This window comes from Mercenaria mercenaria, chromosome 9 (assembly GCF_021730395.1).
Source record: "Mercenaria mercenaria strain notata chromosome 9, MADL_Memer_1, whole genome shotgun sequence".
NCBI classification, from domain to species: Eukaryota; Metazoa; Mollusca; class Bivalvia; order Venerida; family Veneridae; genus Mercenaria; species Mercenaria mercenaria.
The window spans coordinates 4,419,087-4,434,239 of NC_069369.1; the positions used below are offsets into that span (position 1 = coordinate 4,419,087).

At 36.4% G+C, this 15,153-nt stretch overlaps 1 protein-coding gene across 1 annotated transcript in view; it reads right to left on the reverse strand.

Annotated features, from left to right (window-relative positions):
* LOC128559648 (probable E3 ubiquitin-protein ligase DTX3) overlaps window positions 1-15,153 on the reverse strand; it is a 104,815-nt gene that overhangs the window by 35,494 nt on the left and 54,168 nt on the right. The gene's annotated exons all lie outside the window — the stretch shown is intronic.

Below are 15,153 nucleotides of genomic sequence, written 5' to 3' on the forward strand. Positions count from 1 at the left end.
GTTAAACAAAATATGTACAATAAAATGTGTTTCCCAACATTGTGAACATATAATTCAATTAAATTCATGAAGTATGAAATTTTGGTATTTCTTCTTCTGTACTCCTTTATCAGCAAGTTTGCTTTTACTCGAGTTAAATAAGTAGGGTCGGGTATCCAAACCTGAAATACAAAAAAAAACAACATCAGAATCTCATATCCATAAAAAATGAATAAAGGTATTATGGTTGATAATTACCCGGTTATTCAGTTTTTGTAACAAAAGAGTTTAGTCTAAGTTCAGACAAAATATAACCCGTAAGTATTCATAATTGCAACCACTTTATATTATTTCCTAGTTACCACTTATATGTTACAAAATCATTATTTATCTGGATATATTAACATGAAAAGATTTTTCTAAAGTAGTTAACAATTTGCACCGCAATGTGAGCAATATACGCCTAAAAGGTTATGACTTTTGACCCCTAAGTGTGACCTTGACCTTGAAGCTAACCACCGAAACATCACTCTGCATTTCGTCTTGATGTGGTGAACATTTTTGCCAAGTTTCTTTAAAATCTTTTAAGCAATTCACGAGTATAGAGGTACGCTAAACAGAGTCCCTATGACATTTCACCCCTAAGTGTGACCTTGACCTTGAAGCAAGCCATCTTAAACATGCGCTCTGCACATTGTCTTGATGTGGTAAACATTTGTGTCAAGTTTCTTCAAAATCCTTCAAGGGTTCAAGAGTTACAGAGCGGACACAAAATTTCTATGGATGGACACCGGCGTCATAACATAATACATCCCCTTTGGGGTATAAAAAAGAAAGCTTTGTAAATTGTTAATATTCCTTTTTAAACACTAGTCTAAAATTGTAAATACTAAAAACATAAACAAATGTCCCAAAAACAGTTATGTTCAAGAAAGAAATCCTCCCTAAAATGAAACCCCTATAGCAGTGTTTATATTACTGTGTACCCAAGATATTTATACAAAAAATATACATAGTACACAATGTAACATTTTGACAATATTGACATGGCACCACCTTGGAACAGTCAGTGACAAAAACACTACTGGTGAGAACCAGCTAACAGTACAACAAAGCCAACACTCAATACCAGCCATGTCCTGAAGCCACAGAAAAGATGTAACAAGAGAGCCAAGAAGGCCCTGTATCATCACCTGTTCTAGGGCTTACCATAATAACCCAATAAACTTAATCTAGACTTCATTAAGGCAAACATTCTGACAATGTTTAAGGTAGTTTTTGCAAAATTCTTATGTACCCCACAGAATTAAAACTTCAAATATAAGGCTTTCTCAATATTGTAGACAGATGTCCAATTGCATTCATTTTATACAGAAATCTATATATTGTCTATTTAAGCTGGACCTAGAGTCCTTACCAAGTAAACAAGAGGACCATAGTAGCAATCAGTTGCTCATGTGAAAATGACTATTTGCCCTCAAATATATATGCGGTACACTGAAGTATGAATGGCAACAGCTGATTTAAGTACAAACAAGAGGGCCATGATGGCCTAAAGGTCGCTCGCAAGAAACAATTTTAGTAGAGGGTCACACACGGAAAATACTTTGAAATTTTTGAAATTGGGCCAGTATTTTCTGACAAATAAGACATTAACCAATTTTTTAATGATTTGACCCAGTGACCCAGTTTTTCACCAAGCAACCCAAATTACAAAGTCATCCAGATTTTAACAGGCAAACATTCAGAATTTCTGACCAAGTATTATGAAAATCAAATAGAAAATGTGAGCCTCTACTGTGTTAACAACGTTTTTCTATTTAAAGCTAGTTTCCTAGCTTTTGACTAGGCAACTCACAGATGACATATATTTCATAATTATAGACAAACATTCGAAATTCAATAACAATGTTGGCTCTAAGTGTTAAAAAAAGTTGTTCTATGATTTGACATTGTGCCCCAGTTTTTGATCTTAGGTAAACCCGTTTTGAACTTGACCTAGATTTTTACAGAGACAAACATTCTGACAAAGTTTATGAAGATCAGTAAAAAATGTGGCCTCTAGAGTGTTTCTATGATTTACCCGAAAAGACAAGTTTAAAAACTTTAGGAAATCCAGTTTCAAACTTGACATAGTTTTTATAGAGACAAAAAATTCTGACAAACATTATGACGATTAATATCAAAATGTGGCTTTTGGAGTGTAAACAAGGTTTCCTTTTAACTGACCTGATAACCTAGTTATGACCCTAAATGACCCTGTAACAAAGGGTGTGATATTTTATCTGGAAGTCAGTTTTAAGATCGGTGTGCAAAACTGTATATGCTACCAAATTTCTAAATGTATCTTAAAAAACAAAAAAAGTAGGTCAGTAGGTCAAGGTACAGTAAAGTGACCACCTAATTACTTGGGGTCATCAGGTAATTAAACAGTCTAGGAAATATGATCAGATAAATGTTGAAGTATTTTTTCCCTGTATAACTCATATAAAAACTAACTAAAAGTGACCCCGGCACGGGGCTTTAAATGGACCATGGGTCAGATTTGAACAATGTTGGTAAAGGACCCCTAGACAATGTCACATGTAAAATATCTAAGCTCTGTCCTCTCGGTTTCAAAGAGAACATTTTTTTATGTTTTTCCTATAGAACTATATGTAAATTCAAGGGACCATGGGGCGGGACCAACATTGACTCTGGGATCATAACATGAACAATCTTGGTAAAAGTACATGAGACAATGCCACATACCAAATATCTAAGCTCTAGGTCTTCAGGTTTCAGAGAAGATTTTTGAAATTTACAATATAGCCATTAAGGGAAAATAAGCCCCGTCCCCTGGTGGCCATGTTTTTAACAAAATAGAATGGCTTTATTAAGCAATTTTGGTAGAAAGTCACCTAGAGATCATTTCTACAAAATATTTTTGAAACAGTTTCTGAGAAGAAGATTTTTAAAGATTTTCCTTTCGGTTGCTATGGCAATCACAGTTCTGAATAGATTTTAATTCTTTGGGCAATTTTGCAAGGGGGCCACCCAAGGATCATTCCTATGAAGTCTGGTGTAAATCTGCCCAGTGGTTTTAAAGAAGATGTTTTTTTTTTAGAAATTATTGAGGAAAAGATGACTGACGATGGATGGCGGACATCAAGCGGTCACAAAAGCTCACCTTCAGCTGGTGAGCTCACAAGGTTTTCCTATTAACTGACCTATTGACCTAGTTTTTGACCCAAGATGACCCAATAATAAGAAGGCCATGAAGGCCCTGTATCGCTCACCTGACCTATTGACCTAAAGATCATCAAGATTAAAATTCTGACCAAGATTCATTAAGATATGGTTATAACTGTGGTCTCTAAGTGTTAACTAGCTTTTCCTTCGATTTGACATGTCATGGTGACCTAGTTTTTGATTCCATCTGACCCAGATTTGAACTTTGCCTATAGTTCATCAAGATCAAAATTCTGACCAAGTTTCATTAATATATGGTCATAAATGTGGCCTCTACCGTGTAAACTAGCTTTTCCTTTGATTTGACCTGGTGACCTAGTTTTTGATCCTACATGACCCAGATTTAAACTGGACCCTGAGACCATCAAGATTAACATTCTGACCAAGTTTCATGAAGATACAGTCATAAATGTGGCCTCTACAGTGTTAACAAGCTTTTCCTTTGATTTGACCTGGTGACCTACTTTTTGACCCTAGATGACCAAATATCAAATTCATCAAAGATTTTATTGAGGGTAACATTCTGACAAAGTTTCATTAAGTTTGGGCTAAAAATGTGGCCTCTAGAGTGTTAACAAGCTTTTCCTTTGATTTGATCTGGTGACCTAGTTTTTGACCCCAGATGACCCAATATCTAACTCTTCCAAGATTGTATCGAGGGTAACATTCTGACTAAGTTTCGTTAAGATTGGGCCAAAATTGTGACCCCTAGAGTGTTAACAAGCTTTTCCTCTGATTTGACCTGGTGACCTAGTTTTTGACCCTAGATGATCCAATATCGAACTCGTCCAAGATTTTATTGAGGGTAACATTCTGACTAAGTTTCATTAAGATTGGGCCAAAATTGTGACCTCTAGAGTGTTAACAAGCTTTTCCTCTGATTTGACCTAGTTTTTGACCCCAGATGACTCAATATCTAACTCTTCCAAGATTTTATTGAGGGTAACATTCTGACTAAGTTTCATTAAGATTGGGCCAACATTGTGACCTCTAGAGTGTTAACAAGCTTTTCTTTTGATTTGACCTGGTGACCTAGTTTTTGACCCCAGATGACCCACTATCGAACTCATCCAAGATTTTATTAAGGGCAACATTCTGACCAAGTTTCATTAAGATTAGGCCAAAATTGTGACCTCTAGAGAGTTAACAAGCTTTTCATTTGATTTGACCTTGTGACCTAGTTTTTGACCCCAGATGACTAGATATCGAACTTGTCCAAGATTTTATTCAGAGTAACATTCTGACCAAGTTTCATTAAGATTGGGACAAAATTGTGACCTCTAGGGTGTTAGCAAGCTTTTCCTTTGATTTGACCTGGTGACCTAGTTTTTGACCCCAGATGACCCAATATCAAACTCGTCCAAGATTTTATTGAGGGTAACATTCTGACCAAGTTTCATTAAGATTGCATCAAAATTGTGACCTCTAGAGTGTTAACAGTCAAATTGTTGATGACGGACGATGGACAGACGGACGACGACGGATGACGGACACAGGGTGATCACAAAAGCTCACCTCAAGGTGAAATTCTGACCAAGTTTCATTAAGACTTGGCTAACATGTGATTTCTAGAGTGTAAACAGACAAATTGTTATGATACACAATGCAAATCACATGGTAAAGGACACAGGGTGATCACAATAGCTCAGACTTCTTTTAGACATACATTCTAACCAGATCTCATGTACATCAGGTTGAAATGGGACCTCTAGAGTGTTAACACCTAGTGACCTTGTTTTTAACCCAGATCATGGCTTTTTAATTGGTAACACGGCCTGTAAACACTGGCTCGTCCTCTTTGAGGAGATGAGTTGAAAAAAGAGCCGATGATACTTCCGAGGAGGCGCTAATGACCGGAACTTTATGCAGAATGTAAACAAAGAAGAAGGGTGAGTTGATTGTTTCCTTTCTCAGATAAATTTAAGGCCCTATTTCAAAAAATAGCAAATGTAGTTCCACTAAGAAATGATTATACTTTTTATTTATGCAGGCCATTTTGCAAGGTAAATGCATTCCTTGACGTGAGAACTTTTGAAAGTTGGAAAATAGGGCAAGTTCGAACCAAAAGTGGAGATTTACCCATATATTTCGCTCTAATTTACATAAATAAGAGTAAACATACATTGTACCAATTTTTCCCATAATGGTATGTTAAATCTGAATTATTTATGCGTTTTAACGGCGGGTTTTACCCATCTATGTTCAATTTTGGCTAAGAGGAGGAGCCAAAGCCTTGGAGGAGGCACAAAAGTCTAGAGTCGGAGCCACTGACCAGTTCTTTTCCTGGTTGATAAACACTCGTATAAAGCGTTTTCCTTCTCGCAATGTAATATTTATTTCCTTTTAATGTTTGTAATTTGATGCTTGAAATTGTATTATACTACCCAAATGCACATACTCTACATAAAATAACAAGAGCTGTCCATAAGACAGCTCACTCGACTTTTCTCAGTGCTTGACTCTGAATTAGAGCTTTGCCAGAAAAAACTTTATAAAACATAAAAATCTAAGTTAAAAATGGGTATAACTTTGTCAAAATTCAAACCGGAGTTACAGGGATTGTTTCTCCTGGTGTAGACTTTGATAGTAAATAACTGTTTTAAGTTTCAATTCAATAGTTCCATTAACTACTAAATTCGACCAACAAAGATGAGCCTATAAATATGTGTAAATGTATCAAAGAGGCAATAAAAAAAAGAAAAAAGAAATTTGGTTAATAAGAATACATTATAAAGAACCCATGTCATTGTATTCTCACATTCTTTGTTAATTGCATTGTATTTGATTTTATGTTATATGTCAAGGTATTGTTTTCTCTTTTCTTAGGTACAATAACATGTTTGTTACTTTCTTTAAAATTGAACGTGACTATGTATATTGTAATATTGGTGTTTAGACGATGTACGATGTACAAGTCTCAATAAAATTCTGTTCTGTTCTGTTCTGTTCTGTTCTGTTTGATAGTAACAATGATATTTGATGCTATCAAAAGGGTTAACCAAAATTCTATGTTAAAAAGGGGCATAACTCCATCAAAATTCAAATCAGTTATAGGGATTGTTTCTCCTTGTGTAGACTTTGATAGTAAATAACTATTTTAAGTTTCAGTTAATAGCTTTGATAGTAACAGAGATATTTGACATTATAAAAAAAAACAAAAAAAAAAAAACAACAAAAAACAACGGCGACGCCGACTCCGACGGTGCGAGTGCAATAGCTCTACTTTTTCTTCGAAAAATCGAGCTAAAAATATATGTGTATGTATCAATGCAACGGCTACATAGTTTAATGTTAAATGGTCAATTTCATTTTTAATGTTTGAAAGGAATCGCAAAGAAATGATACCCAATTCTGTATGATATTATTACTTTTGTTCGTTCCAGATGGGTCTTTTTAAAAGTATCAACATACATGTTTCCTTACAAACGTTATTTAAGTAAAATTAAAAAATTGTATTTATAATTCTGTACCTGTAAGCTCAGTAACGGTCAATACCCATTCTGACTATGTAGCATTAATTAAAAACAAAGTCTGACATCAAATATTGCCTCAAAAGATGGCACCCTATTTACAAACTCCCAGTACTAAATAATAAGTTAATATGACTTTGACTGCAGAACGACTGCCAAACGGACAAGGATAAGACAAAACCTATATGCGGTTCGACCGGGGAATGATATCTAACGTTTTCAGTTTCATTGTTATCGTTATAGGGCGGTATTTTTCGCCAAGATATATGAAAATATATATTTGTTCGCCCAGATATGTGAAAATATATTTTTGTTAAGGTATTGTTCGGCAAAATAAATATTGCCTTTTTTCAGTATTAGAACATCTGGGAGAGTATTTTTGAGTGTTAGCATTTTCTCATATATGTAATCGAATTAAGCAATTTACAAGTAAACAAATATATTTATTTAGCATTTGTAAGTACCTAGTGAAGCACATATTGCAATTGCATTTCAAGACTACCACAAAGTTAACTCTAACTATTAAAAAATAAAAAATGCGTTGGACACGAAAACCGTTGTGCATTAGGAAATGTCCCTTACATAGAAAATATCATAATTATACAACTTATAACGCCATGATAGCCCATCATTAGACAAGTGCAAAAGAAAAGAGATGTGCAAATATCTCGTAATACATTCTAAATGAATAGGATGTTGTTACAATATCATCCATCAGATAATTGTCACAATCCAAGGGAATCATGATAAAGCTCTGGTATGTGGGAATTGATGATACATTAAAAAATCTCAATTTCAAAATGCTTTGGCTCCCACTCCGGTTCTTAGCGCCTCCTCTGTGGCGGTGGCTCCTCCACTTGGTGATAAATGCACATATACGGGATAAACACGCTAGTAAACCACATAAGTCATGCAGTAGTAAGATATGCATTTCAGCAAGATTGATGCAGAGACTATAATATCTTAAATTTGTGTAAATTAGGGTGAAATATATGGGAAATTGTCTACTTCTGGTTTGGACTTGCTCTATTTTCCAACTTTCAAGTGTTCTCACGTCAAGGAATGCATATACCTTGCGAAATGGCCTGCATATATAAAAAGTATAATCATTTCTGAATGGAACTACATTGACTATTTTTTTAAATAGGGCCTTAAATTTATCTGAGAAAGGAAACAATCAACTCACCCTTCTTCTTTGTTTACATTCTGCATAAAGTTCCGGTCATTAGCGCCTCCTCGGAAGTATCATTGGCTCTTTTTACAACTCATCTCCTCAAAGAGGATGAGCCAGTGTTTACAGGCCGTGTGGTAACAGAGGCCGATATTCAGCCTCTAATTCCCAATTAAGAAAACAGGTGAAATTTCCCAATTTGAAGCACAAAATTTCCCCAAAAAAGTTAAACAGTTTCCCAAATTTGCTGAATTGTTGAGCTCAGACAAAATAGTTAGTTTGTTTAATAGTAACAACGATAAGCGCAAATGGTTCCCAATAACAGTATAGGCTAAAATACAGCCAAAGTACCTTTACGTACCTGACTCGTATTTCGTACATGAACTTCATAAATCTGCAAACTTTTCAAGTTCCACTGTGCAGTGGGTTAGTGTACCTTTTTGATGTGGAATAAATACTGGGTTTATATGAAATTCCAATATTCACCGTTCAGGTAATTTCTTCTAAATATTTTGAAAAAAAGCTCTAACTGAATTTTTCATCGCAATTTTATGATTTTGCACTTGAGAAAAGACAATGCCATGAGTTCATGGTTTGGTCTGGAAAAACAGATTTTATCATTACCAAAGTCGACCTTCACAAAATCCAAATTGTAAAAACAAAATAATACAAGTAACTGAAATTATAACAGCAAATACTATAAAAAACAAGAGGGCCATGAAGGCCCTGTATCACTCACCTGACCTATTGATCTAAAGATCATCAAGATAGTTTCATTAAAATATGGTCATAAATGTGGCCTCTATAGTGTTAACTAACTTTTTCTTTGATTTGACCCGGTGACTTAGTTTTTGACCCAACATGACCCAGATTCGATCTCGACCTGAAGATCACCAAGATTAACATTCTGACTAAGTTTCATGAAGATACAGCCATAAATGTGGCCTCTAGTGTTAAGAAGCTTTTCCTTTGATTTGACCTGGTGACCTAGTTTTTGACTCCACTTGACCCAGATTTGAATCTGACCTATGGATCATCAATATTAATATTCTGACCAAGTTTCATTAAGTTATGGTCATAAATGTGGCCTCTAGAGTGTTAACTAGCTTTTCCTTTGATTTGACCTGGTGACCTACTTTTTGACCCTACATGACCCAGATTCAAACTGGACTTTGAGATCATCATGATTAACATTATGACCAAGTTTCATGAAGATACATCATAAATGTGGCCTCTACAGTGTTAACAAGCTTTTCCTTTGATTTGACCTGGTGACCTAGTTTTTGACCCCAGATGACCCAATATCAAACATATCCAAGATTTTATTGAGGTTAACATTCTGACCAAGTTTCATTAAGATTGGGCCAAAATTGTGACCCCTAGAGTGTTAGCAAGCTTTTCCTTTGATTTGACCTGGTGACCTAGTTTTTGACCCCAGATGACCCATATCGAACTCATCCAAGATTTTATTTAGGGCAACATTCTGGCCAAGTTTCATTAAGATTAGGCCAAAATTGTGACCTCTAGTGTGTTAACAAGCTTTTCCTTTGATTTGATCTGGTGACCTAGTTTTTGACCCCAGATGACCCAATATCGAACTTGTCCAAGATTTTATTGAGGGTAACATTCTGACCAAGTTTCACTAAGATTGGGTCAAAATTGTGACCTCTAGAGTGTTAACAGTCAAATTGTTGGTGACGGACGGACGGACGACTGACGACAGACACAGGGTGATCACAAAAGCTAAAAATCAATGAACGAAATGATCATCCTTATGCTCTAATAAGACTCAACCTAGGCTAGTGACAGAAAGCATAAATGGCAAAGGTTACAAGTCTGTTGGACACTGACATGTTTAAAGATGCAGAAGACAGGGGAATGCCATTGTAGAGACAAGAAGACAAGCTACAGATATCAAAGCTTTTTAAAGTTGTTTAATGTTTGTTTTTTGTTTCATTAAGATTTGAAAACCTTATTTTCAATTTTAGCATGCCCCTCATAATATTCCCAATTTTTGGAAATAGAGCTCTATTTCTTCCCAATTTTCAAAACAAGAGCTTGTAGAACACAAAATCCACCCACCTTGATGCATTCAGAAACTGCACAAGGAACAGAAATTATTTGGACACATTGCACTGGACATTTGACATACTGACCTCAAATCAATAATTATGGGTCATAAGTGACCTCCGTATCAAATGTGATCTTAGACCAAAGCATTCTCTAGTTATTTGGCAAAAAAGTTCTACTGTTCTGGATCAATGTGACCTTGACCTTTGACCTACTAACCTCAAAATCAATAGGGGTCATCTGCTTGTCATGATCAACCTCCCTATTAAGTTTCGTGATCCTTGGCCCAAGTGTTCTCAAGTTATCGTCCAGAAACTGTTTAACTGTTCCGGGTCAATGTGACCTTAACCTTTGATCTACTGACCTCAAAATCAATAGGGGCCATGTGCTGGTCACGCTTTTCCAGGTCACTGTGACCTTGACCTTTGACCTACTGATCTCAAAATCAATAGGGGTCATGATCAACCTCCCTTTTAAGTTCTGTGATCCTAGGCCCAAGCGTTCTCAAGTTATCATTCGGAAATGGTTTCGGGTCACTGTGACCTTGACCTTTAACTTACTGACCTCAAAATCAATATGGGTCACCTTCTGGTCATGATCAACCTCCCTTTAAATTTTCATGACCCTAAGTCCAAGCATTCTTGAGTTATCATCCGGAAAACGTTTAACTGTTCTTGGTCACTGTGACATGGTCATGAGCAACCTCCTTATCAACTTTCATGATCCTATGCCCAAGTGTTCTTGAAATATAATCCAGAAACTGACTGGTCTACTGACCGACCAACAGACAGACATCTGCAAAACAATATATCCCTCCTTCTTCAAACGGGGGGTGGGGGTATAATGGACAGGCACAGACATCTTCCTATTTTTGGTACAAGAGATCACAGAGTGATCTTGGCGCCCACCAATGTGCCATTTTTGAGTGTTCCAAATTTCAAGACTTACTGACTAGCTCAAGGTCAAATTTCATTTCCGTACACAACACGAAAGCTGTAGCTTGAAAAATGTGAAAGTAGGTCACTAGATCAATTTCAAGGACAAAGTTCTTTGTACACAAAACTATGCATGTGCATCAAGTTTGAAGGCTGTAGTTTGAGAAATTTGAAAGTAGGTCACTAGGTCAATCTTAAGGTCAAAGTTTATTTTGGTACACAAAACTACGCAAGTGGTCCAAATTTGAAGGCTGTAGCTTGAAAACTGTGGAAGTAGGTCACTAGGTCAATGTTAAGGTCAAAGTTTGTTTCGGTACACAATCCTATGCATGTGGTCTAAATTTGAAGCCTGTAGCTACAGAAATGTGAAAGTAGGTCACTAGGTCAATCTTAAGGTCAAAGTTCATTTCCGTACATAAAACTATGCAAGTGGTCCAAATTTGAAGGCTGTAGCTCAAGAAATGTGAAAGTAGGTCACTAGGTCAAAATCAAGGTCAAATTTTATTTCGGAACACAGAACTATGCATGTGGTCCAAATTTGAAGCCTGTACCTTCAAAAATGTTAAAGTAGGTCACTAGGTCAATGTCAAGGTCAAAGTTCTTTTCAGTGCACAAAACTATGCACGTGGTCCAAATTTGAAGGCTGTAGCTACAGAAATGTGAAAGTAGGTCACTAGGTCAAAATCAAGGTCAACTCATGTCAAGGTTCATCTTGCCACTCAAAACCATACAAATTTGTATGTTGTAGGTTATTGACAAGAAGATTTTAAAAGCTTTTCCCTATATAAGTCTATATGAACCATGTGACCCCCAGGGCGGGGCCATATTTGACCCTAGGGGGATAATTTAAACAAACATGGTAGAGAACCACTAGATGATGCTACAATACAAATGCCAAAGCCCTAGGCTTTGTGGTTTGGACAAGAAGATTTTCAAAGTTTTTCCCTATAAAAGTCTATGTAAACCATGTGAACCCCGGGGCAGGGCCAAATTTGACCCTAGGGGGATAATTTGAACAATCTTAGTAGAAGACCACTAGATGATGTCACATACAAAATATCAAAGCCCTAGGCCCTGTGGTTTTGAACAAGATGTTTTTCGAAGTTTTTCCCTATATAAGTCTATATAAACCAAGTGACCCCCAGGGCGGGGCCATATTAGACCCCAGGGAAATAATTTGAATCATCTTAGTAGAGGACCACTAGATGATGCTTCATACCAAATATCAAAGCCCTAGGCTCTGTGGTTTTGGACAAGAAGATTTTCAAAGTTTTTCCCTATATAAATCTTTGTAAATTATAGAAATAAACAAAGGGCCATAACTCACTAAAAAATTGTTGAACCAGTCTGATTTTCAGGGGGACATAACTAGGGTACCAATACATCATTCTGACAAAGTTTGGTCAAAATCCCCCTGGTAGTTTCTGAGGAGATGCGATAATGAGAAATTGTTAACGGACGAACTGACGGACGGACGGAAGGACGACGGACTACGGACGCAGAGTGATTTGAATAGCCCACCATCTGATGATGGTGGGCTAAAAACAAGCCCTGCAGATGATCGTAAGTTTTGGAAGTACTACAGCTCATTAAAACAAATGTTTTGACAAGAATTCATAAAGAAAAAGAACAAGAGCTGTCACTATTGGTGAAAAATGCCCCAAAAATATGCCCAAGAATGCCAAAGTTGTATGCGCAAAAAAATCACATATCATTTTGTGACCTTGACCTAAGAGGCCTGGGTCATAAGCATGAAACATCTTCTCAATATGGTTAACATTTGTGTCAAATTATTTTCAAATCCCTTGATAAATGGCAGAGTTATAGACCAGACAAGAAATAGACCATGTTAACCTTTGACCTCTAAGAGTGACCTTGACCTTGGAGCTAGGGGTCTGGGTCTTGCTCATGACATGTCATCTTATTATGAGGAACATTTATGCCAAGTAATTTCAAAATCCCTTAATGAATGGCAGAGTTATGATAGGACCGGACACGAAACATACCCTGTTATCTTTGATCTTTAAGTGTGACCTTGGAGCTAGGGGTCTGGGTCTTGCACATGACATGTCTTCTCATTAGCATAAACATTTATGCCAAGTTGTTTCAAAATCCCTTCATGGATGGCACAGTTATGGACCGGACATGAAACAGACCATGTTAACATTTGACCTCTGTGACCTTGACCTTGGAGCTAGGGGTCTGGATCTTACGCATGACATGTCGTCTCATTATGGTGAACATTTATGCCAAGTTATTTCAAAATCCCTTTATGGATGGAAGAGTTACAGCCCGGACAAGAATTTACCGCACAGACGCCCATACAATTCATGTATTAGGTGGTACATGAACACTTAAGGCACAAAAGAATTAAGTGGTTACCGAATGAATACAAAGGATTTCTATTGTCCTAGGCCACACCTCCTACCACCTAAGGTACCAATCGTGTGCTCACACACATGGATGGACGGACAGACAGTGCAATTTTAATATGCCCACCTTTGGGAGCATAAAAAGTTTCATATTGCATCTAAAATTTATAAAGGCAAATATTCTAATGAAGTTTCATGAAGATCAATTAGAACATGTGACCTGTAATGTGTTATGCAGATTTTTCAATAATCATTTTTTTCTATTATTTGTAGTGACAAAGGTGACCAATTTTCAACCTTGATTTAGATTTCATAAAGACAAACATTCTGACAAGCTTCATAAAGGTGAGATAAAAAAATGTGACCTCTAAAAGTGTAAACAGGCTTTTTTTTGTAACTTGACAAAGTGGTCTGGTTTCAGATCCAGTGTGATCCAATATCAAACTCATCCAAGGTTTTATTATGGCAAATATTCTGATCAAGTTTCAGTGGGACAACATTGTGACTTCTAGAGTATTAACAGAAAAATTGTTACTGACAGGAAAATGGACACAGGGGATCACATTTACTCACTCTGAGCACAGATTATAATGAAAATTGTATGCTAAAATCAAAGTACTGAAAGTACAGAAAGGCTGGCTACCACAAAACACTGAATGAAAACTGTGCGGGAAAGATGTTTGCAAAATCTTAGATATTATGGGTTTTCCATATTAAACTAAGGCGAGCATAGGGTATTGTTGTGATCTTGATTAACTTGTGCATCCAAGTTAAAGTTCAATCGAGAAACCTAGTTTATCGGACGTAAACATGGGTCCAAGAGAGCAAACTATAGTTTAAGCCCGTTATACTGTTTGTTCGCTCGAAAATTTATGTTAGTATTCGATAATCATAGTTTTTTGACAAAGAATGTAACTGTTGGATAATCTGATTGCCGAGAACCATTGTATACGGACGTAAACCTATGTTTACGACCATGAACTTGGGTTTATGAGCGTGAACCATAGTTTATGAACGTGAACGTAGGTTTAAGTTAGAAAAACTTGGTTTCTCAAACAAAACTATGATTTTTGGTCATTATCCTATGTTCACCAGCGTCAACCTATGTTTACGGTTGAAAACCCATGTTCACGGTCGTAAACCTAAGTTCTCGTTCGCTAACATATGTTCACGTTCGTAAGCTATGGTTTACACCCGAGAACCCTGGTTTACTCCTGTAAACATAGGTTTACGCTCGTGAACTTAAAATAACGGCTGAAATTCAAAGTTCAATTGAATAACCTTAGTCGAAACCTGGGTTCACGGGCGTGTTTTCGCCCGAAAATATGGGTAAGTATTAGAAAAACCTGGTTTTACGTTCGAAAACCCTTATTTATCTGTAATTGTTAATTCTACTTTTTTACCGTAAACCTGTGTTAACGTTATTATTGGACAATTGGCGTGCCATAACCGTTAATATATGTTTCTTACGAAGCGATAATAAACATTGAGGGACATGATATCAGATAAAATATAAAGGTAACAAACACAACATCTATATTTCGATATGCAATCCCCCACCCAACACACACATTATGTGTGAATGTATGAACATTGATCAAATGGGGCGATTTTCTTGTCGGTATGAGGGAAATTTTGGGCTCGAACCCCGCTATAAACCGGACTGTGAAATGATTATTGTCTAGTCATGTTGCTTCCTTAATACGATAGTTAGGAAAATTGACGTACCCGTAATAATGTATTTTTTGAAGAGTATTCAATTCCTACCATGAGATTACTTTAATTTTTCAGGAGGGCGTAGGTTCAAACCCTACTAGAACCAAACTTTGTTCACTATTTTTCTTTTTTTGAGTAAGATAAACTGTTGTTTTTTTTAAGACATATTATCATTGATCTGTCGTTCAAAAGCGGAAATGTTTTATTTG